Here is a 21975-nt window from a genome sequence, read left to right on the forward strand (position 1 = left end):
ATTTGCATAGATTACCAGGATGCAATGCGGCAAATTACAATAGAGATGCTCAGAGGAAGGAGGTTGGATCGGCCGCCGGTCGGATGCGGGTTGAAGCTCGGCTGATTGCTCTTTCTTATGGTGAATTAGCCGACTTGCTGCACCAGATCCTCCAAACTACTCGACTCCTAGATGTAACAAATAGGTTTGATTCTCGTAGAAACACTGCTCCGGAGTGAGACGGTGAAATTGTTCCCAATGCATTGAGCCGGCGCTTGTATGGCAACAAAGTGAAGCAGTGTTTCACGCAGCCACACAAAGGTTATCTAGAAGCTCCATGACCCTGGATGGAATCAGTCGGGGGCTACGTGTTTAGGGCTCAGCGATGCAGCTGGGAAACATCAGCCACGTCGCAGGACCTCTGCTGATAAGCGCATTCTTTCTCTCCATTCAGTCGATCTGCGCCTCTGTCTTGTCGCGCACTTAGCGTTGTCTCACATTTAAGTCAGGATTTTCACAGAGAGCAATGCAGATGTTAAGCGCTCCTTGGTTTCTTCTCACTCCGCTGTGCCAGTGTTTGTCGGGCTCGGTGCCACGAAGGCGAAGCGCCGAACCGCACTGCACCTGCCGCTCGTGTGTGTGTGTGTGTGTGTGTGTGTGTGTGTGTGTGTGTGTGTGTGTGTGTGTGTGTGCGTGTGCGTGTGCGTGTGCGTGTGCGTGTGCGTGTGTGTGTGCGTGTGCGTGTGCGTGTATGTGTGAGAGAGGAGACAATCTGTCTGTATATTTTTCTCTATCTGTGCGCCTGTTAGTGTGTGTGTGTGTTTCTTTCTCGCAGCTTGAGTTTCTCAGTTTGAAATGCAACACCTGCAGATGTGTCTTGTAAACTGCCGTCTCCAGCTTTCTCTGCCGTTCAGAGGGGACAGCTGAGACAAAGCAGCTAATGCAGCTCTGTGACGCGCGGGGCAAAGACCTGGCGTGTGGGCGTGTCCGCCTGTGCAGCCTGTTAATTGTCTCGCCCTTTAAAACCCGAGTGTTGTAACCCAACTGCAAGGAAGGAAAGAGCGCCTCTGTGCTCGTACCTGTGTTTGTTCAAATATAGAGGTCAGAGGTCGCTGACAACCTGTTGACACCGAGCAAATTTATGCAATATTAGCACACACCCATGCAAACACACACACACACACACACGCAACCGGCAGCAGTTTCTCGTTGCCGCTGATCTTTGGGTCCTTCCAGATACCAGAGCCGGAGTTTTTCTCCACTCCTCTCCCTGACCCGTCTAATTGGGAACGGCTGTGGCTGCGAAAGAGAGAGAGAGAGAGAGAGAGAGAGAGAGAGAGAGAGCTAAACAGATGGAAAGAGAGAGAGAGAGAGAAACTGGGAGAACAGATTCCTGTGGAAGAGAAAAAGAAAGAACAACAGAATGAGGAAATGAAAGGAACAAAGCGCTCGACCCGTGCACGTCGGCGCTGATCAAGTGCCGGACGGCCCCATGAAAGCTGATCCTCCTTCCTTCCTCCCCTTCTCTCTCTCTCTCTCTCTCTGACTTCTGCTAAGCACAATGTCCTAAATGTGGGTGTAGCTTTTAAATATAGCATATGATCGCTGCAAGAATGGAGCAATGAGGGAAATGATGTTTGGACCGGGTAGAGAGAGAGAGAGGTGAACCCGGGAAGCTCGGAACCCGAGAGCCGCGAGCTCAGCGACAGCTGCGCGAACGCGGCGCTGGGTGACGGCCCGTCCGTCTGTCAGGGCAGATATTTCTGTCCGTTTAGTGCTGCCTTGCTGGCTGCCAGAGACACTCCTCGTGTCATCGCTGGGCGCCTGCTGTCACGGGCTAAAAAGGAGCGAGCGGAGCGCCGGCGCGGCCGTGACTGACGGCCCGGGAGAGTGGAGCAGCTGTCTCCGAAGCTGCTCCGCTCTGTCTGCACAGCCTCCAAGCCCCGAAGTAGAGACGTGGTACTGGTTCCCACTATGAACGAAAGTGGAAAATGAAACTGGGAGCAAACTGCCGCCGTGGGGGCAGGAGGGCAGGGCGTCTTCCGTGTTATCAACTCCCATAATACCATTTACATACAGTAAATGACATGAGACGTGAGACCAGGGAGTGACCCGCACTGACTGATGATAACAACTAAAGCAAAAAGCGCTGTTTATTATCAGCATTTGATGCATTATCGGCGCGCGTTCGACGCCCGGTCTTATCTCGGAAAAACTTGTAACAGCTGTAATGAAATGAAAAGACACGGCGGTAGGCGGCAGAGTCTGTTGGTTCTGTGTGGGAGGCGCAATTTACATGAAATATTAAATAAAAATAGCATACTGTTTTAAATTTCCTGGGTCAACTGAACGTGGATGTGGGCGGCACAGAGAGACAGCGGCGCTGGAAAGCAGGGAACGCAGCGGCTGCTCAAAATTAATTAGCGGAGAGGAGCTATATTTAATGTTATGTTAAATGGTTGGACTTTTATGTTTGGTTCATATTGAGAGACGATGCAGCGGACGAAGAATCAAGTAGGAAGAAACGCGTTCTCCGCTGGATGCTGGGTTTCTGCCTCGGCGCTCTCGCCTTAAGTGCTGGCCATTGACTTTTTGATTGCAATCATCTGCTGGTGGAGTGCTGTTGTATGATTACAAACATGTGTTTTTTTCCTGCCAACCGAGGAGGCCGTGCAGTGAAGTAATGGAATATTAGCGAAATTTAAGAGGCAGGTGAAGTGGCCGCGTGTTCCTCTGGGTTCCACGCGTGGAACTGTTCTGCGGGATCCCTCTAAAGCAACGATGCGTGCACTGTTTAACGAATCTGGGAAGGAATGCAGTTCCATTCTCCATATGTTACCGCCGTGCTGGAAGTCCCCTGATCGGACGCGAGCTTTTACTGTGATGTTGCCTGTAATTCTGTGGCAGTCGCGACAACGTTAGTCCATCTTTAGATTCGGTGCCGTCGGAGTCAGCTCCGTAAGCGCACACCAGTGTTTATGTTCCTTAGGTTAACACGGTTATCGCTGTGTGCAACTGGAGCCTCAACCTCCGTGCACGTGTGTGGTTGTGCGTGTGCGTGCGTGTGTTCTCGCAGCTGCAGGACCCGTTCTCCTCTCCCCTGAAGGAGCTGCAGGGACTTGCCAGTATTTTCGTTCCCTCTGGAGGCATTTCCGCACGCCAACAGGGCCCGTCCCACGCGATGAAACGAGGAGGAAGCGGCTTTTGTGAGAGGGAGCAGCCGTTCCTCGGGCCCGTGCGCGCCGGTGACCCCGGCGAACAGTTCGCTCCATGCAAATTTGCCTTGGAGCCTGCATTTCAGGTTGCTCCGGGCACGTGTTTGCTCTGTCGCACTACGGCAAACGCTTTCAGGAAACAAAGTCGCCTCCTGTTCACCTCTAATTAACAGGTATAATGCCTGGCTTGTTATATTGTAGTGTTTTTACAGGGCTTGTTAGTCCGCGGCCTTTCACAGCCTTCACTTCCTCTGTAGCCGCTGCCATAAGGAAATTGTGCAGGTGGAGCCCAGGTCACAGTTCTGCAGGGTGTCTGGACCCGAAAAGAGACGGCATGGAACCAGTAATGGCAGAAAAGTGTGCAGAACTCGTCCGTGCTGTAATGTCTACACATCAAAACTAAATAACGCTCATTCAAATAAACACACTCATGTCCAGCGTTGCTACTTCTTGGCCCGTGTGTGTCAGCGTCCGTCTCGTTCTCTTCAGCTGGAGACCCTCCGTTCGGCCGGCGGTTTCCAGAAATAACGCCTGGCTTATTTGGCGAGGGCTGAGGTTGAAGCTCACACGAAAAATCATTATTGCTGTCTCACTTGAGGTCATGACACAGCTACCGAAAAAAAAATACTATCGTGTTTTTGTTTTTTTTTTCTTTTCTTTTAATAGGGAGCAAAAGCAGAGAGACATCAGGGTCTGGAAACCGCAGCGTCGCTGAAGCTGAGGTTTTCTCCGCCGCCGTCTACCTCAGCGTCCTGTGGGTTGACGGCCAGGGCCCTGTGACACACGCTCGTGCCCATAAACAGGGATTTGGCCCTCTGGAGAAAATAACCTTGATAATTACTGGGTGCATACGGGCCTTCCCGCAGCAGCGCGGGGGGAGGGAGGAGAGCGAGCGAGCGAGAGGGAGAGCCACATCCGCTGGCGCATTCCTCTATGCTGTGTCACGCTGGTGCCGAGTTTCCCCCTCCTGCACGGATATTTCCACAAAGCGCGCGGAGCGGAGGGCCGCGAACGGCCAAGTCCTGTCATCGGCGGCGGCTTGCACACAATCGCACGCGGCGATTTACAACGGGAAACGACCGGGACTGCTCCGTAGCCGAGCGAGCGTCCCGTCTGGGAAGCGCTCTGCGTCGGGCGTTGAAGTGAACTAGACAGAGCGGTTCCCCGGAGAATTACACAACAGCCGCGACTCTTTGTGCTGCCGTGTTTACGCGGGGTTTCAAAAAAGGCGACTTGAGAACACGCTTTGTCACTCCAGGAGAGCTCGTTCCCCCGCTCGCCTTCGGCTAATGACGGCTCATCCTGTCACGGGCGACCTGTGCCCCGAGGAGCCGTCCTCCGTCCTCCTCGCGGCCCCAGTGTGACGCACAGAGCGAGGACACGCATGGCGTCATCCTCCTCCCAACTCCTCCTGATGACCCCCCCCCCTACCACCCCCACCCACGTCCTCATCCTTGACTCCTCACACCTTCTCGTCCCGTCTCGTGTCTCACACCCTTCTCTCCCTTTTGTCCTTGTACCCCCGCACCGACCCCCCCCCCCCCTCGGTCTGCGTCTGCAGTCCTAACATCTTCCTGCTGTGATTAGCAATAGTGTTTTTCCCCCAGCCAGTGTAATGTCTAGAGCCTCCTGCGTCCTTGGAAAGCAGCCTAATAAGCTCAGACACACACTGCTGTCTCCGCGCGCCACACTCCTATTCTCCAGTGTCACCCGGCGCACACCGAGGTAAACAAAGACTACCGCACGCGCGCACACACCGCTCTCCTTGCGTGCTAATAGAGCGGCGCACCGGCCCGCTGAGGGCAGCGCCGACGCTAGCTCGCTAACGTTGACCTTCCGTGTGCCAATCACAACAAATCCGCTGCCTGATTTGAATACGGGGAGGAAAACAGTGTAAATTGAAAGCAGAAATCCCCCTGGTGTGAGACAAGATGAGCCTCCGAATAAATTATTCAGATGGCAGCCTCTTTCCCGCATGAGTCTCGCCTTCTGCTACATTTAATGGCATCTGTGATGACGCCCATCGGAGATTAATCCAGATGCAAGACGTTTGTGTGTTTACGTTTACGCCTGTTCTTTTAGTGTGTGTGTGTGTGTGTGTGTGTGTGTGTGTGTGTGTGTCTGTGTGTGTGTGTGTGTGTGTGTGTGTGTGTGGCCCGCTCACCCCTCTTCTCACGCGTCCCGTCGCGTAGTGTGATGGGGAAACAAAGGCTCAACATGGGAATTTATTTCTTCTCCAGAGAGGGCTGTAAATAAACAACTAGTGAATCAATGCCTCCATTTGTTTTGTGTGTTTTTTTTTTTTTTGTTTTTTTTTCCCCTCTGATAATTCTGCCCGAGTTGCGAGGCGGCGCAACTGTGTTCCGTGCAGCTCGACGCAGCCATATTTCCTCCTCAGTGAGAGTGAGAAAACATGCTACCCTGGCCTCGTGTTTCATTACCGGGCATCAGTAAATTACTGCGTGTTTTTTTTTTTTTTTAAATCTCTCTCACTGCAGCTCATTTAGTGCCATGATGGAGCCTTTGTGTGAGCGGGAAATAACACCAGCATTAGATATTGTACTTTGGAGCCGCTCACTCAACTGAACACACTCAGGCATAGAAATTACCAGGTGCTTTTTGAATAGCGAGACGCACACGAGTCCTGCGGTGAGTGCGTTCCCGCGTGCGCCAGCGGCGGCGTTTCGCCGCGCGGCAATGACCTTCGCTGCCACGAGCGCTCACAAAGCTTCCAATACAAAAGATTATACTGTGTTTATGACTGTTTTTCTCACCTATAATAACAGCGAGTCTTGCGTGTAAATTAATTCTCCTAATTGCAGCTGTGAAGTCTTTATAATGATGCACTGTATGTAACGGGTTACTGGGGGTTTTGGGGGGGGGGTGCTTGGATTAGCTGCAGTTCGATGACTAATGGCAGCAGTGAGCGATGGTGTGAGCAGAGCGATCCTGGTTCACCAGAAATAAAGGTAACCTCCCAGTGTGTAAACCCTGATTAGGAGCAGTCGCTCAGCTAATGCTGCTGTTGCTAAAGCCAACATGACGACGCGTAAGAGCCTCTAATGAGCGCTGGTTTACCACGGCTTCTTTGTGCTCAAGTACCCTTTTCTGTATCCCATATCCAAGTGTGAAATTACAATATCAGATCACATTTAGTTAATTAAACCCATATGACTAATTTAATTTGACTCAGATATGGGGAAAAATGAATAAATCATGGAGGCGTATTTAGCTTGCTAGCGCTGGTGTTAACAGTAATTAAATGTGGGGCAATCTGTAGCCTGTGAAGATAGCTCTAGTCTATTTTTTTTTTCATTCCGCCTACTGTACACGTGGACGACACGTAATCCACATGGTTCGGGGAAGCAGACTAGCAGAATATTAATGGATTGAGGTGGGACTTCCAAATGCAGGAATAAGTAAATTAAAGATGGCTTCCTGCACGGCGGCGCGGGGATAGACGGCGAGCGGCCGCCCCGTTAGCGAATCTGCACGTCGCGGTCGGAGCAGAGCCGGGAGCGGGGAAGAAAGCGCCGCCGTCATTAGAGCCTGGAGAGTTCAAAGCAGCTGCTGTAACTAGATGGGCACCGCACAGAGAAGAAGGGAAATCAACCTGCGTTTGTCATTTAAGTATTTCATGTTTCATATTTGGCAGGGATTAGAGATGCACATTATCTCCAGCTCTGTCACTCCCTGTTATGCGCTTCCAATCTGTCAGACGCGTGACAGGGCGCTTTATTACGTCTCAATAAATGACCCCTTGTTTTCCTATCACTAAAAAGCAGATTGTGTCTCGTCACACTCCCTGATGTGCGTTGCATTCTGTTCTGTTTCATTCCAGACCCGCGCTGTGATTGATGAGGATTAAGGAAAGATTTGTGCCTAATAGGGAATACAGGAAGGAACGTCCTCATACGCGCTGGTAAGCATCCTGATTCATCACCTGTGTCAACAGTTAAGCATCAGCTCCTGCGGCGAAACAGATACGCTTCAGCGTGGTTTCGCAAACAAGATAAGAGCGCTGCATTTTGGATGCTGTTGTTTTTTTGTTTTTTTTTTTGATCGTGTGGTGGAGGCCAGAGTTTTGCCCTATAACAGAATGCACCGGTGACCAGATTACACAGTGCAGCCGCTGAGGCAGACGACTGTGTGAATAGCAAACAGATGCGTGATTCAAAGGAGAACGTGCAGACGTTCAGGCACAAAAACACAAGTCATCACGTGGGAATGTCACCAAATCCTTCTATTTTCTGTGATACTGAAATGGATACGACTCTGTAGCTGGTACAGAGGACAAAGCTGAACCACAAACACTTCAAAGTGTTGGAGTTCTGGCTCTGTTAAATCTGTCCCTAGGGTTGGAAGTTTGAGAACCATTGACCAACTGATGGCTATTGATCTTGTTCCGGCTCTATCAATAATAATATCAATTTCCACCAGTCTAAATCTATATTCAAATACTTCAATAATTAGATGTTTTTTCTTACATTCATCTCAACCTTGGCTGAATAAAGCCATCAGTCATCATCACAGTCATGACAATCTTTGATTGATGCGATCGAAGTGAATGGGGATTTGAGGAAACTGCAGAGTAAAAGACGTCAGTGAAGTAAACGATGCCTCGTACCATCGCTTTTGTTTGGAAGGTTGTGAAGGTTGCAAAATGTCGACCGTGTAGTTTGTGTACATGTGAAGCGGCATCAAAGCGCTGGAAGGTGAATAATTTTTGGTGGCATCTGCACATTCTGCAATATGCTAATGAGCAAAGCTGCAAAAGCCAGATTGCCAGGAGAGAGAGAGGGAGATGGAGAGAGAAGAAAGAGGGAGGGAGCAGAGCGGAGGAGAGAGAAACAGACGGAGGCTGGTGTAAATTATGGATGCAACCTGCGATTTCCAAGAGGAAAAGAAAGGCAGAAACCTCAAGTCATGCATATCAGATTACGCATTTACCGCGTTTTCTTATCATGGTCCGTGAGCAAGCTCGTATACAATCTGGCCCGCGTGTGCGCCTGAGAAACGGAGAGCGGCACTTACACATTCATCCATGTCCGGTTGTGTGGAGCAGTGTTGTGCTGTCAAGCATCCTCTGAACTTGATATGACATCTAAAGCTGTGTTAACTTTCACTGCACTATTGTGTTCCCTGCTTTGTGTCTACAGTACACACACACACACACACACAAACACACACACACACACACACACACACACACACACACACACACACACACACACACACACACACACACACACTGTTCTAATAGCAACTGTTTCACTTCCCAACATGTTTGCTTGTGCATGACATTGTGTAACTATTCTTTTGATGCTGAGCTGCTGTTCTCTGCTGGTAAAACTGCTTAACTCATAATCTCGTTGGCTCTTTGCGACATTATAGGTAAAGTGAAGTAAAAGTGATTTTTTGTGTCCCACTACCAGCATCCTACCCTTGTGCGCCGGTCCCCTAACAGCCTGTGTGAATAATAGATCCTTTCTTGAGTCATGTCGGTGGCTGGGGCCTGTGCAGTCGTGTGGTTTCTCCCCACCAGAGGTGGAGGTGGAGGCGACAGGAGGGGCGGGTGGTCTGGAAATAGCACCGCCTGTGCTGGGAGCACCTAGGGTGGGCCTCTGCGCCAGCCTCACCTTCCTTTAACACTTTACCCCGGCTCGAGAATCCGCCGCACATTATTCATCCATTTCCCCGATTGGTCGAGAGGAAATATGGTTTAACCTGTCTCCATTCAGGCTCGCTGCTTGAGTGATCCCTTCGAATATGGTGTGAGAGAGAGAAAAAAAGCTGGGTTTTCTAAGAATTGGATTGGAGCCGCGATGCACTTAAAGCGAGAAGTGTCTGAGCCGGGAACAGGAACCACAAAGCTGCCCTGGATCCTGCCTGCATGTAAATGTGCGTTAATGTGCAAAGTAGGTCATTTATTTGGAGCGGGGACAGTCGTACTGTAGCGTGCCTCTCTGGAGCCATGTCAGAGCAGGGAATCGTTTCATAAGCAGACGTATTGCAGGATTTGGTGAACTGCGCCGGGGATTTACTAATACCCGTACTTTGTTCATACGTCCAGATCAAACCGCAGTGTTTCGCAGGGAGCGACGGGAAGTGTCGGAGATGAAAATGGCTGCGGTCGATCCAGGAGGCAGCATCACTAACCACAAGCAGCGATAGCAACCTAAAAAAATCTGACTAAATCAGATTACCAAACAAACAGCTAAGAGGATTAATTCTGATCTCTCTCTTTTTCCACCAGACAAACATTAAATCTGCAATCTATAAAATCTCTCTCTCTTTTTTTTTTTTTTTTTTTTTAATATATTTCACTCTGCGACTCTCATTCTCTGGTCACATGTTGCGAGTGAAGCCCTTCCTGCTCCCAGTGACCTCTGCCCTTTTGTTCTGCCTTAAAGCCCGCAGCAATTGCTTCACTAAACAGAGCATCATATCTGTCTGTAAAAATATCTTCGCGGGGCACAACATGAATGTGACCTCTGATCATATGCTGCGGCGCTGGCTGCAATAATCACGCGTTTCACCCGGCACGCTCGCTCGCAGTTAGGAATAAATCTGAGAGGGAGCGAGAGAGAGAGAGAGATGCCCGTAAGTCTGCGGCTGTCACTTAAACAAGCAGAGCAACGTTCTCGGGCACGAGCCTAATTAATGGAAAACATGATATATGGAGGGGAATAATTACACCTTGTCCCTGGCTGTCACATATCAGAAGTGGGGCTGCGTTTCTCAGAATGAATGGGAGGAATGACTGCTGCTTTACAGCGAATCAGTGGCGGCACAGTATGTTCCGTGTAGATTAATTTGGTTAATATTTTGTAAAGCTTACAAAGGCACGGGGCATTGGAGGCTTTTCAGATTATTTGTTCTCAGCCGGCGTTACTCACCGCCGCACCAGCTGCACACAGACGCCGCAGCTCGCAGAGCCACGACGTGACGCGTGCGTGAAGACAAGGCACTCGCTCTGGAGAGTGTTTGTCTGGCGATAGAGTTGTTTGTGAAACGGGAGCTGTTTGACTGCACTGCTTCTATTGAAACCCCCCCCTCTTCCTCCGCCGTGATGCGATTCAAAGGGGCCGGTTCAGGCGCGGCACCGCGTCGCCCTCCTGAGTGCTGATAACTGCTCACAGATTTGTATTAATATCCTCGCTGGTGCTGTTTGATACCGGCTGATTCGTTTTGAAAATCTCCACTCGGCTGCTGGCGCTCGGCTCGGCTAAACACAAAAGTGCAACGCGGAATTGCTCTTGACAGCTTGACAAACCGACGATCCCGCTCTCAATCACTCCCTCTCCCGCCCCTCCCTGCCTCCTGCTCTCTCTCTCTCTCTCTCTCTCTCTCTCTCTCTCTCTCTCTCTCTCTCTCTCTCTCTCTCTCTCTGATAGAGCCATATATTGTAACCAACGAGACTGTAATCAGCGCGAACCTAATCAAATCATTGCTCCAACAAGCAGCCCCGGCTGCCGGGCTTCCGCGGAACACGTCTCCGATGAGGAGGCAGCCGCTTGTACATCAGCGTGTGTGAAATGTCAGGAGAAGTGGAATTGTTTTCCAAAATGTCACTGGCGGCATAATAGCGCAGTAGAAGTGTGCCTGCTGCCGTGTTTGCGCCTCACGCCGGCAGGTGTGATGTGCGACGCTGCACGTGCTGCAACAAAAGCCACCGCCAGCGCGAATCTGGAGAGCGAAGCTGGCGTGTGGTCGGCAGCGAAGTTAGCCTTCGAAGTGTGCGTTTCAGATCTGCGCGAACAAATGCACATCTCCAAACCTCCTCATTATCAGCTGCAGGAAAGAAAGCTGCCTGGGCACCGGGACAACTTTGTGCGTGCGCGCGTGTGTGTGTTTGCGTGTGTGTGTGTCTTTGTGGCGTGCGCCTAATTCAGCTGAGGCTCATTCCAAGATTTGGTTAACCGAGTTGGCTCGCCCTATCGCGCTGCCACAGAGTGTGCAGTTGCTTCGGCCTCTGTTTCATTTAGTGGCACCCACGCTCTTGTCCTCCTGCCATGAAAACACACTCACACACACACACACACACACAGCTGAGTGAGAGAGTGACAAACTTAGAGAGACGCACAGGGAGAGTGAGAAAGGAGGAAAAATGAGAAAGTAGCAATTAAGCTCCTTAGACAGTCCTGCCAACAAACATCAGGAGGTTGAAGGGGTGCAGAGTGTGTGTGTCCCTGTGTGTGTGCTGTGTGTTCATGTTAAGGGGGCGTTTGACTGGAACGCTGGTCTGTAACTTTCTGTTATGCAAAGCAATTTTGTACTTTTGGAGTTTTTCATTACAGCGAGGTGTCAGTAACCTGCTGTGGAGGCTGGCAATTATCACGCGTTTGCAGCATTTTATGTTGTTTTTCTTTAACTATTTAATCCAAGGATGTTGGTGTAAAATTAAGTTGTGTGTTTGATCCTTCTGTTCAGTTTAATCAAATGCTAAATGCGGTTCAGGGTTGTGAACAGCTAAAAATATCTGAACTGAACAACAAGTAATGAGAGCCTGCATCAGCGCCATCAAAAACACAACGTTAGTGATGCATGTAGAAACGTAGTTGATTTAGCTGTGTTATATTTATAGATTCATATAAAAACAAAAAAGCAAATGATGTTTTAAACATGAGCACAAGAAAGCTCAGTGTTTTGCTTAATGTATCGTTTTAGAATAACTGATGATGAAAGTTACCGAATGTCTGTTTCAGACTTTGGTGTCCAACCAACAGCAGCTAATTCCTTATCTACACAATCTCAGCGATAGAGGAGCTCACGCCGCCGAACGAAGCCTCCGCTCTGCTCTGTGTTCACGAAACAAAAGGCTGGTTTGGCCAAATCGGGACTGACATCATTGGCAACAGCTGCGGGCTGCGTGTGCTGTTGTCTACACGCGCCTGTTTACGTCTGTGTGTGTGCGTGCGTGTGTGCGTGTCTGTCAAGATGAGGTGACCTGATTGCTCAGCTGAGCAGTAAAGGAAGACACGGCCTTGTGTTGCCGGAGTGGCACCGATGAAAAGCACCAGAGATGGACCTCGGTGCGTCGTGGACGGCAGGAGTGTGGTGAAATACGCCCTCCCCCACCGCCAGCGCGCACACACACACACACACACTGGCACCCCTGACCATGCCAAAGCACATTTGGAGATGAAAAATGATCCATCACTGGCAGCGCGCTGCTGTATCAGCTCCCAGCTATAGAGTGGTGGGTCAGGACCAATCCTGTTTAAAGAGCCTTTATCCTTATTGCTGTAAAGACACGGCTACTTACAACCAGGCCTCTCCCCTCTCTGACCACAGGTAGCCCACATCAATCTACCGTTGCCTTTTGATGTGACTCCATCAGTCATTTCCATCCATTTAGTTTAAGGAAACAAACAGAAGGATGTTTACAGCCTGATATGGGGGATTTTCTTCAGCCAGCTGCAGGGGCTGGCAGTCTGTGCAGCTTCAGTGAAACATGCCTCACTCTGCCTTAAGGAGCTGTTAACCCACTTAAATGAATTGGATTTGTTGATTTCAGTGCTGTGACATGACAGCCTATTCAAGCGCAGTGTTAGCGATAGAGAACAAAATGCCTCAATAGGCCCCTTTCTGTCGAAGAAGACAACTTTAGAAAATCTGCTAAATTAGCATCTCGTTCAGGATGAATAAAATCCCATTTAACGTTAGCGGCTAACAGAGCAACGCGCGGGATATTAGAGCATTAACCTTAAAAGATGTAGAAGTGGATGTTGGTGCCTCACACGGACGGTGCCTCGCCTCGGTGGTCCTATGGTGAAGTGTGCGTGTGTGCGTTAGGCCTAATAGCCTCACTAAGGCCGGCCCAACCCTGCTGATCCGCCGTATCGCGCCCGGAGCGCGTTCTGCTGTGTTCCTGGGACCTAGAGGAGATGGGATGGATTTCCAGCGGCGCCTTGGGGGGCTCGAGAGGTGAAGAACCGAGGAAGAGGAGGCGCTGGGAGGCGGCGAAGAACGCGCGGGCCTCGCCCCCGGGGTCCGTGCCTGTCTGGGTACACGTGGACTCAGGTTTCAGCAGGGGTCGGCTGTCCTGCCCCGCGGCCCTCGGGGGTTAAAGTTTACGATGAGGAAACGACCGGTATCAGTGAGTGGGAACCTTTGTGACACGCTGGCGGCTGAGAACAGGAAAACACCGACCCCACAGTTGCATCTGTCTTTGTCTTCTCTACCTTCGTGTAGGAGCTGGACCGATTCCTCTGTCTTTGTCTACGCTTGCTCCTCCGAGTGCCTGTTTGTCGTTCCCCGCTAACAGCTGAACATGTCAGAGCAGTTTAATTTCATGGGAGCGTGGTCTGAGACGGACAGGGCGGAGCGCGGCGTTCGGGCCCGACTGCTCGGCAGCAGCGCTATTCCAGGGTGAATATAAATATCAATAACAACAATCAGCGCGTGACTAAAGATTTGACTGCAGTGTTTCGGCGGATGAGTATATCGTGCACGAACGTCGAAGGCAATGAAGGGAACAAACAGGTGCTTTTCTAAAATGAGTCGTGTTATTTCTACTGGGTTTTATTAGACGGAGGCTCAGGTTGAACGGCCACTAGTCCAGTGTTTGGTCAGAGCCGTAGTCGGAAATGTTCTATGCAGATTCCATCAAACGTTCTATTCCACATACCTGATACCTGATAAAGGATTATCAGATGAAACCCACCCTCACCTCTTCTCACAGTGAAGAACCTGCCCTCATTGGGTCCATTCGTTCGTTTGGCTTCCTTTTAGGCCCACGTTTGCAAAGTGCTGGTGTTTCCCACGCGCCATTCACGGAGTCGGGCTGCGATCACGTGACAGGGCTTGTGTCCAGTGGCTGCGGTGTCCGGATTGGTGTAACCCCCCCCCCCCCACAACCACCACCACCCGCCCCGCCCCGCCCCCTCAGGTGCTCCCTGCTCCCACCGCGTGCGTATCGACCAGAGAAGCGCCTGCCCAGCGTACAAAAATCAATGGCTGCTGTTTTCTCTCCTCCAGCGGCCCCTTGTTATCTGCAATGAATACAAAGCACATATTGTAACACAAGAGAGCGTCCAAACGCGAAGGGGATCGGGCTAAACGTCAAGTCACACTCGCTTTCCTCATCAGGGCCGGTTCTGCTGTCGCCCAACAAGTGGGATCTACGCTGATGCAGCTTTGGTTGCTGCTTGAAGTTTATTATTCCTTCTAGCGTATACAGTCCGCTCCGCCAGCAAATCAACCCGAGCAACTGTGACTGAAACATCGTCCGTCTTCCGTTGTTTTATCAAAAGGGGCCAACGAGTGTTTATTTAGCCAGTGGGTAGTTCATTTCCTTCCAGCCACTGGGGTGAAATCAGGCCCGTTTTCACATTTCTGTACAAGTAGCCCATCGCTCTCTGTTTTTCTCTAAACTCCTTCTTTCCTGCTGTCTGTCTCTCTGGGCTTATAGGTGGTGGGTGGGAGGAGGAGGAGGGGGAGGGGGAGGAAGGGCGGTGGCAGATTAGCAGCGGCCGTCCGCCGCTCCGTCTGCGTGCCGTCACCAAACAGAATTCATTGGTTTGATCCAGATGCTCACGCTCAGCTCTCAGTAGGTGCGTGTGTGCGCGTTGCTCAGTCAGAGGAGAGGATCGGCCGCTGGCCTGGGGGTGGTGGAGGTGGGGGCTAGCTTACATCCGCTAGGCAGCTTTTGTGCTCGCATCAAAGCAAACAGCCATGGCCGGATGACTAAGTAGCCTGTTTAACCGCCCTGACAGAGCACAGTATAAACAGCAATGTGTACCGACATATGTAGAGCTCACACGGAGCCTGGACCTCCTGGCATCATTAAAAAGGACTCTGCTGAACGTCTCATTAGTATTTAAATACACATTGTTCAAAGTTTATAATAGAATGAAAATAATAGTAAAAGTAGTTGGTTGATGAAACATCTAAAAAAGAAATGATTATTATTAAAGAAATGATTGTAGGATTTTATCATGAATGTGCGATTGGGCTCAGAGTCAGTGAGGGCAAGTTATTAATTGCAGCTGTTGTAGAGAGGAGGCTGTGTGTTAACAGGCTGTGTTAGGGCTGCTACAGCGTTGTCACTGGATACCTCAGCGCGGGAGCGAGGCTGATGGATGGAGCCAGGCCGCGGAGCTCATGGAGGAGATCCGTGTAGTCCTCGAAGGAAGCGCTATAGGACGGGGGGGGGGCTGCCATTAATCAAGCTCCCTCCACCTGCCACCTCTCCTCTCCTCCTGTCCTCCCTGCCTCCTGCTAGGCCTCCATAACCCCCCCTCCCCTTCAGGTCCAGTCCTCGCTTGCTTTGGGTTGCAGGTTCCTCCCCTCCCAGACAAGTGTTTAATGCTATTATGAGGTGGCGGCCCGGGCATCGTGCCTTCCAACAAGGGGAGATGGACTGGTGCCGGCGCCGGACACGACTTAATTCACTTAAAGTGGGGTGTTCCTGCTCCCTGCCACCAGCCTTTTAGCTTCCTGGTCGGCGCCGGCCTTCCGATGCCTCCGGAGGCGGATCCGGCGCGAAGGCTTGTTCTTTTCCATGCTTCGAGGTGAGCGCGAGCGTCGCGGGGTCCCCCGACCCGTCAGGAGCCCTGGGCCGGAGCTGCGGTGGACTCGATCCGCTAACGACGGCGGGCGGCGCAGGGTCGGCCTCCCAGAGAGCGCGCGGATCTCAGGCCGCGGCAGAACAACGAACGTACAGAAATAAACAGAGCCCGAGCGTCAGCATTGCAGCGTTTCACCCTCAGCTGCCGACCCTATATGTTAAATTGACAACAGCGCGGGCTCATTAAAAATGCATGCTGTGTATTGAACATAAGAGACCAATTACCCCACCTAGCTCCTTTACAATAGCAGATAATAAAAGCCCCTGCAGTCGGACACTCCCCGATCGCTTGCCCCCCCCCCTCCACGTCTCCCTGCAGCCGGCTGTTGTCGTCACACCAGATCATCAGTAAACAGGCTTTTCAGTGGATTTGATGGAGTGCAGTGTTTTGATCTTTAGGGATTTGTGCTTGTGGTGGTGGGGGGGGGGGGGGGGGGGGTCCTAACGCTGCCGTGCTCTGCAGGTGGCACCGGACAATGCTGCTGCACACACGACTCTGCATCAAAAAGCGGATGCGCGCGGCATCGCCGAGGGGCGTCCGAGCCCCCGCGCAGGCGGCCTGCTCATCCGACGGCATCGCAGCGGCCGGCCGGTGAACAGCAGGGCGAGAAAAGCGCGCGCGTCGCTGGCGATTAGGTTTGTTTGAGCAAATGCATCAGCAACTCGCCGCCGCCTCCCTGCACCTCAGACGGCGGCGGGCTGATGGATGAGGCGTCCTGCATCCACACCTTCCTGGAAGCAGCCGAGGAACCCGCCCAGCTGCTTCCTCCGCCCGTTGGGATCATTTGGAGATGACTGAAAACAAAGAAATTCTCTGATGTATTTTTTTTTTAGCTGCTGTTTGCACATCACAGCCGAACGTCCAGTTGACAGAGGAATACAATCATTAGCCTTACTTTGCTTCACGGTGTCATTTTAATTAGCCTCAAAACCGTCCAGGGCCAGGAGCTGGGTTTGATTTGATATGTTCCCCGGCTGAGGAAAACCCTCCTTGACTCCCTGTAGGTGTTGTTAAAATCAGACTGACTTCATTAATAGTCTGATCTGGATGTAATTAAGGATGAACAGAGGGCGGCCAGCAGGGACGGAGAAAGGGAAGGAGGAGAGTGAGTCTCCCTTCAGCTGCCTTTGAACGTCCCTCACTCACTGGTGTTGACAGGCTGGGGCGCAGTGGAGTGGAGTTTTGATCAGGTCTGACACTCTTTATGTCGTCCTGTTGTGAGTGCAGTCCGCTGCAGCTGGTAAACACTGGGAGTAGTACCGCCGTCGGAGATGTTTGGGCCCGTTTGTCCGTCATTACGCCGCCTGTGTGTGTGTGTGTGTGTGTGTGTGTGTGTGTGTGTGTGTGTGTGTGTGTGTGTGTGTGTGTGTGTGTGTGTGTGTGTGTGTGTGTGTGTGTGTGTGCGTGTGTGTGTGTTGGTCTTAGCAAAGTTTCTCTACGCTCGTGTTTACACGGCGCTGGGTGGAAAACATAAATTGGAGACAGAGTGTTCCCCCGTCTGCGGGGCTTGGAAGAGGGTTTAGGTTCGGAAAGCTGGCTTTCCTCTCAGGAAGTGTTGTTCCTCGTTACTCTCCGTAAACACTGGAAAAGAGACCCGAAGAAAGGGTCCCACAGTCACTGTTTCCACTGTAAACACGCAGACATACACATATTATACTTTCTCCCGCTCTCTGCTTTTCTCATATGCAGAAGGGTTTCCTTTTACCTGCAGCCCAGAGGTCTACGCCTATGCAAATGCATGCATGTATTTTTAAAGCCCACTTTCATTTCCAGCGGGCCTCCACTGCAACGCCGCTGCCGTTACAAATGAAGCAATAGAAAACGCGGGTTTGCTTGTTTTCCTTGAACCCCCGTGTACGAAGCAGCCGAACGACGTCTCCGAGCGCAGTAAATGTTACTTCTCGGCCCTTAACAAGTGCTTGGATTGCAGCTCCGCAACTTAATAAATCTACACCAGCGAGCAAAACAAGGAAAGCTCCCTCCATCAATTGTAGTTGTCATGGCGTCTATTCCCACGCTGGAGCGCTACGGCGTGAAAACATCATCGCTGAGTCCCCGAAAACCCGCAAATACGACATGAAACGTTCACAGTTTATCATTGTCAGCGCTGGCGTTTGACAGCGGGGAGCAGGACTCTCTGATCTGTCGCAGGCGAGTCGGCCACGGAGCTTTCATTTCAGTTGTGTTTTTTATTAATCAGCGCAGTCTCATAACTACCTGTCAATCAACATTCATGTGCTGAGATCCCGCCGCCGAGGCCGCGAATGGTGGCATTTCGTCGCATTCGCAGCCACACGTTGCCTTTTACTGCTGTGCTCCTCACGTTGGCAAAGCGCAGGGCTGGCTTTACCGCCCGGCTGGCTTACACAGCACACTGATCTGTGTGTGTGTGCAGGTGTGTAGGGAGGCAAAGAGGTAAAGTGAAAGAGTGTCAGAGAGACAGAGCGGGAGAGAGAGAGGTTAGAAACCCTTTTTTATTACATTTCCTCTGCAGTGAAAGAGGAGGCAAGATGGACACTCCATATCTCCCTGCTGCGCCAGAAAACTCATCTAAATGGAAAACACATTGTCTTCATTATTTTGCGAGAGCTGAAAGAACGGGGTTGTCATGGTAACAGCCATCTGAGTGAGCGCAAGCGGGCGGCCGAGGGGCTGGTTTTAGGGCCAGAGGAATGGTGGAGGGGAGAGAGAGAGAAGACGGGAAGGAGGGAGGGAGCACGGAGTCATGGTGGTGGTGGTGGTGGAGGGGGGGCTGGTGGAAAGAAAAGAGAGGAGACTGAGATTAAGAGGGTGGAGATGGAGGACAATAGAGATGGAGGGAGGAAAACAAGGAAATTGCGGGGTTAAAGAGACAGAGACGGGTGTGATGGGGGGGAGAGCGAAGGATTGGTGGGAGGAAGCAGGGAGTGTCTTTTCCAGTGGAGCCAGACGCTGCAAACGGCCAGTTAGTGGCTGTCAGAGCGCAGTTCACAGGCCCTTATTAATTTCAGGGGGGGGGGGGGGGGGGGGGCGACGGTAGCTGCAGCGTCTCAGGAACTCTCCTCCAGCTGCGCGTCTCAGACACGGGTTCTGTGGGTAGAACGGCGGCCCGGCGCTGGCGGACGACCCGCCCGCCGCCGGCTCCCGGCGCCACAACACCCTTCATCAAATATTTACCCGTCCTGAGTCCACGGCGCACGCCGAGGCCGCATCAAATAAAGGCAAGAGCCGAGGCGATTTCTAATCCAGTCCAATCCCTCTCCTTGTCGGCGTCGTCTCCTCTCTCTCTCTGAAGCCGGTCGGGTTTTCATAGCGCTCCTGTCAGGGGATTAGAGCTGCTGCTGCAGTGAGACAGCGACAGGGACCCAGATGATTGTTTATTTACGAGCTGCTTCCTGCCTCTTGTTCTCCGTTCTCTCGCCGGTGGCGCTGATGTGACAGAGCCGTGACGCGGCGCCGTTCTGACAGCCGTCAGGTGATTAAGGAAATTTCAGTAATTGCTTCAGTCTCCGCCGTGTAAATACTTAGAAAGTCCCCTCGGAGTCGTCGGCTGGGCCTCGGCGTCCGCCGGGACCCGACACCCGAGCGGCGCCGCGGCGCTGTCCTTATTGCTTCCAAGGGAGAACCGCGCGCCGTCGGGTTGAATTGACTCATCACACGCGGCGGCGAACGCTGGGGATGCGTCTCTGCTCTCCTCCAGATGTGGCGTCCGGGGGAGGAGCGGGGGCTGCGGCGGGTGATTGACCGGCACTCGGGGGGGAGGGGGGGGGGGGTGCACCTCGGCTGCCCGTTTGGCTGCTCCGGCCCCGGCCAGCTGTGTGGCCGCCTGCAGCTCTTAGTGATTCATGTCACACTGTAATTGGTTTACCTGCTCCCTGTGTGTCTGCGCTCTGAGAGGACCAAAACAAATTACCCAGGGATGACCTCTTGCCATCTCTCTCTCTCTCCCCTGTTGGGCGAGCGCCCCCCGCCCCATCTCTCCCTGCACATCTGCCCCCGTCTCCCACTACACGTGACGTGCCGTGCCAGTGCTTTTCCCTCCGTCCGCCTTATTCGTCAGTCTTGTCGCGGCGCGATCTTTCGTATCATAGCATCCTCTGAATTTCCCCAGCAGAGGCACATTAGGGGATCAGAGCGCCGACACGTTGCTCAAAGCCTCCGGGGGCCTCGGGAGGTGCCTTTCCGTCAAACACCGATACTTGTGTGCGTGGAGATAAGCGGAGAGGATGGGCCGCGTGCAGCAATACTGGCTAATGGAGTAGTTTGCGACGCTGAAAGAGTGTTTTGTGCGGGTGCAGAGAAACGTTAGCACTGTTCCTGTGTCCTTGGTCTTAATTCTGGGCCACCTGTAGGGGGCGCTCTGCTTCTAGTAGATATTAATGTTATGTTATTACAATGTTACTAACCTTCTGACACGTGACATAAACAAATATTTTCATCAGTGTTCTGACATTTCTTTATTTTGTATGTGCCCCGTGTTGTTGAAGACTTTTTTCTTTTTATCTGATCACATTTGTTGCTGTAAATGTGTCATTAGGCGTCTCCTGCGCTGCACGGGTGGCCCCTTTCTTATTTCACACTGATTTGTGCATGATTCCTGAACAGCAATTCCTAATTAGAGAATAGTTTTTAGTGGTTAATTGGATTTGTCCCATAAAGGATCAGACGGAGCAGTAAAGGTTGCTCCGTAGGAGATTTAGTGCTGCGGGACGTTTTGTTCCACCAAGTGCAGAGAGGATCAGTTAGTGGCTTGTTTTTCCTTTTTTTTTTGTATGGATTGTGCTTTTAGTGTGTCGGAGACAAGGGGAGTGGAGGGCAGACGGGCACAGATATATTTTGCTCTCCCTAATGACACCAATACCATTTCATGGCTTACTGAGCAGATTGAATCTCCCTCACTCCTCTGCAAGTCTCACTCTGGACCTCCGTCTGTGTCTCTCTCTCCTCTGCACGCGCTCCGTCGCGCTCCCCTCGCGTCCGTACGCTCCGGCGCCGTACCGTACGCTCGCCGCGTTGCACTCGCCCCGGCGGAAGCTGTTTAATTGCATGTGGGTCAGCGGTTTGCTGGTGCTGAAACCGAAGGACATGGAATTTGTCAGTTTACCCGTTCAGCAGTCACACGGGGGGGCGGCGTGTGAGCTAACAGCGCTGCTGGAGTCAGGCCCATAAGGTTAGGTTTACTCAAGCCTGTCAGGCTGCGCTGTCAATCACTCTCCCCTCCCCGTCTCCTCTTTCTTCTCGCACGCTGTCATCTCCTCTCGCGGATTCCTCCTAAAATGTACCAGGCTGCTGTTATTCCACTTATTAACGCTTTAAAGCTTGGGTTTTATGCAGACTTTCACTGAGAGGGTTCAGCCTCTACAGCGATAAGGGTTGGTTTTAAACTCACACACACACACACACACACACACACACACACACACACACACACACACACACACACACACACACACACACACACACACTCCCTTGCTTCATCCCTTGTGATAGAATCATGTCTTTTGTAACAGTGGAAAATCACATGTGGCAGCCAGGTCATGTGATCTCTCCCGGCTGGTATTTATAGTCTGGAACATTATGTGGAATAAGGAGTTTATGCTATAAGAGCTCTGTTCTGGGCCTGAATCATCACATTTGTTATTTCATAGTGTCGTAACATAGAAGTGACCTATTAACGGTAACCAGAAACGCCACTGATCCAACATGGCACCACAGTGATGGTGTCTTTCCACAGTCTCAGGCCACGCAGGGAGCGCTGTGGGACGTTCACACGTGCGCTTTGGAACCACCGGCGCTGTGACAGCTGCCACTCATCGTCGACGGGAGCCGGCTTTGCAGCCACCTGCAGCGCGTGACAGACCTGAGAGGAGCTCAGTGACGGAGGCTCAGCCTCATGCAGATATCTGCTGACACGGCGCCGACCCCGAGCGTCTTCATTCCACAGAAAGGGGAAAAAAAACGAAACAGACACATCATGTAACCTATCGTTTAATATAGAAATATGTGTGGAGGCATTATATTCTTTGTATTTATCACTGATTGAGGACTGGTCGCCAGTCACCCACGGACATCGTTTGCTGGAGTGCTGAAACAATCTGCTGCTCCCGGGGGTGTCTGGTGGCGCATACCTGCAATACTCCACAACCGAAACGTCATATTTATAGACGGCAAGCGAGCGGCTCACGTATCCCCACATCACAGCTGTTTGCATTGCAGTGTTGGGTGTC

General features: G+C 51.7%; 1 protein-coding gene across 5 annotated transcripts in view; it reads left to right on the forward strand.

The window, feature by feature from the left end:
* The window catches only part of zmiz1a (zinc finger, MIZ-type containing 1a), a 71137-nt gene that overhangs the window by 20827 nt on the left and 28335 nt on the right, over positions 1–21975 (forward strand). For 4 of the 5 annotated variants that reach the window (XM_029175170.3, XM_029175166.3, XM_029175169.3 and 1 more), the window contains exon 3: positions 7036–7116. The exons of the other annotated variant lie outside the window; for it this stretch is intronic. The gene's annotated coding sequence lies outside the window, so the exon portion shown is untranslated. The remainder of the gene's footprint in view (positions 1–7035; positions 7117–21975) is intronic. 5 annotated transcript variants of the gene reach the window in all.

This window comes from Betta splendens, chromosome 15 (genome assembly GCF_900634795.4).
Source record: "Betta splendens chromosome 15, fBetSpl5.4, whole genome shotgun sequence".
Taxonomy (NCBI): domain Eukaryota; kingdom Metazoa; phylum Chordata; class Actinopteri; order Anabantiformes; family Osphronemidae; genus Betta; species Betta splendens.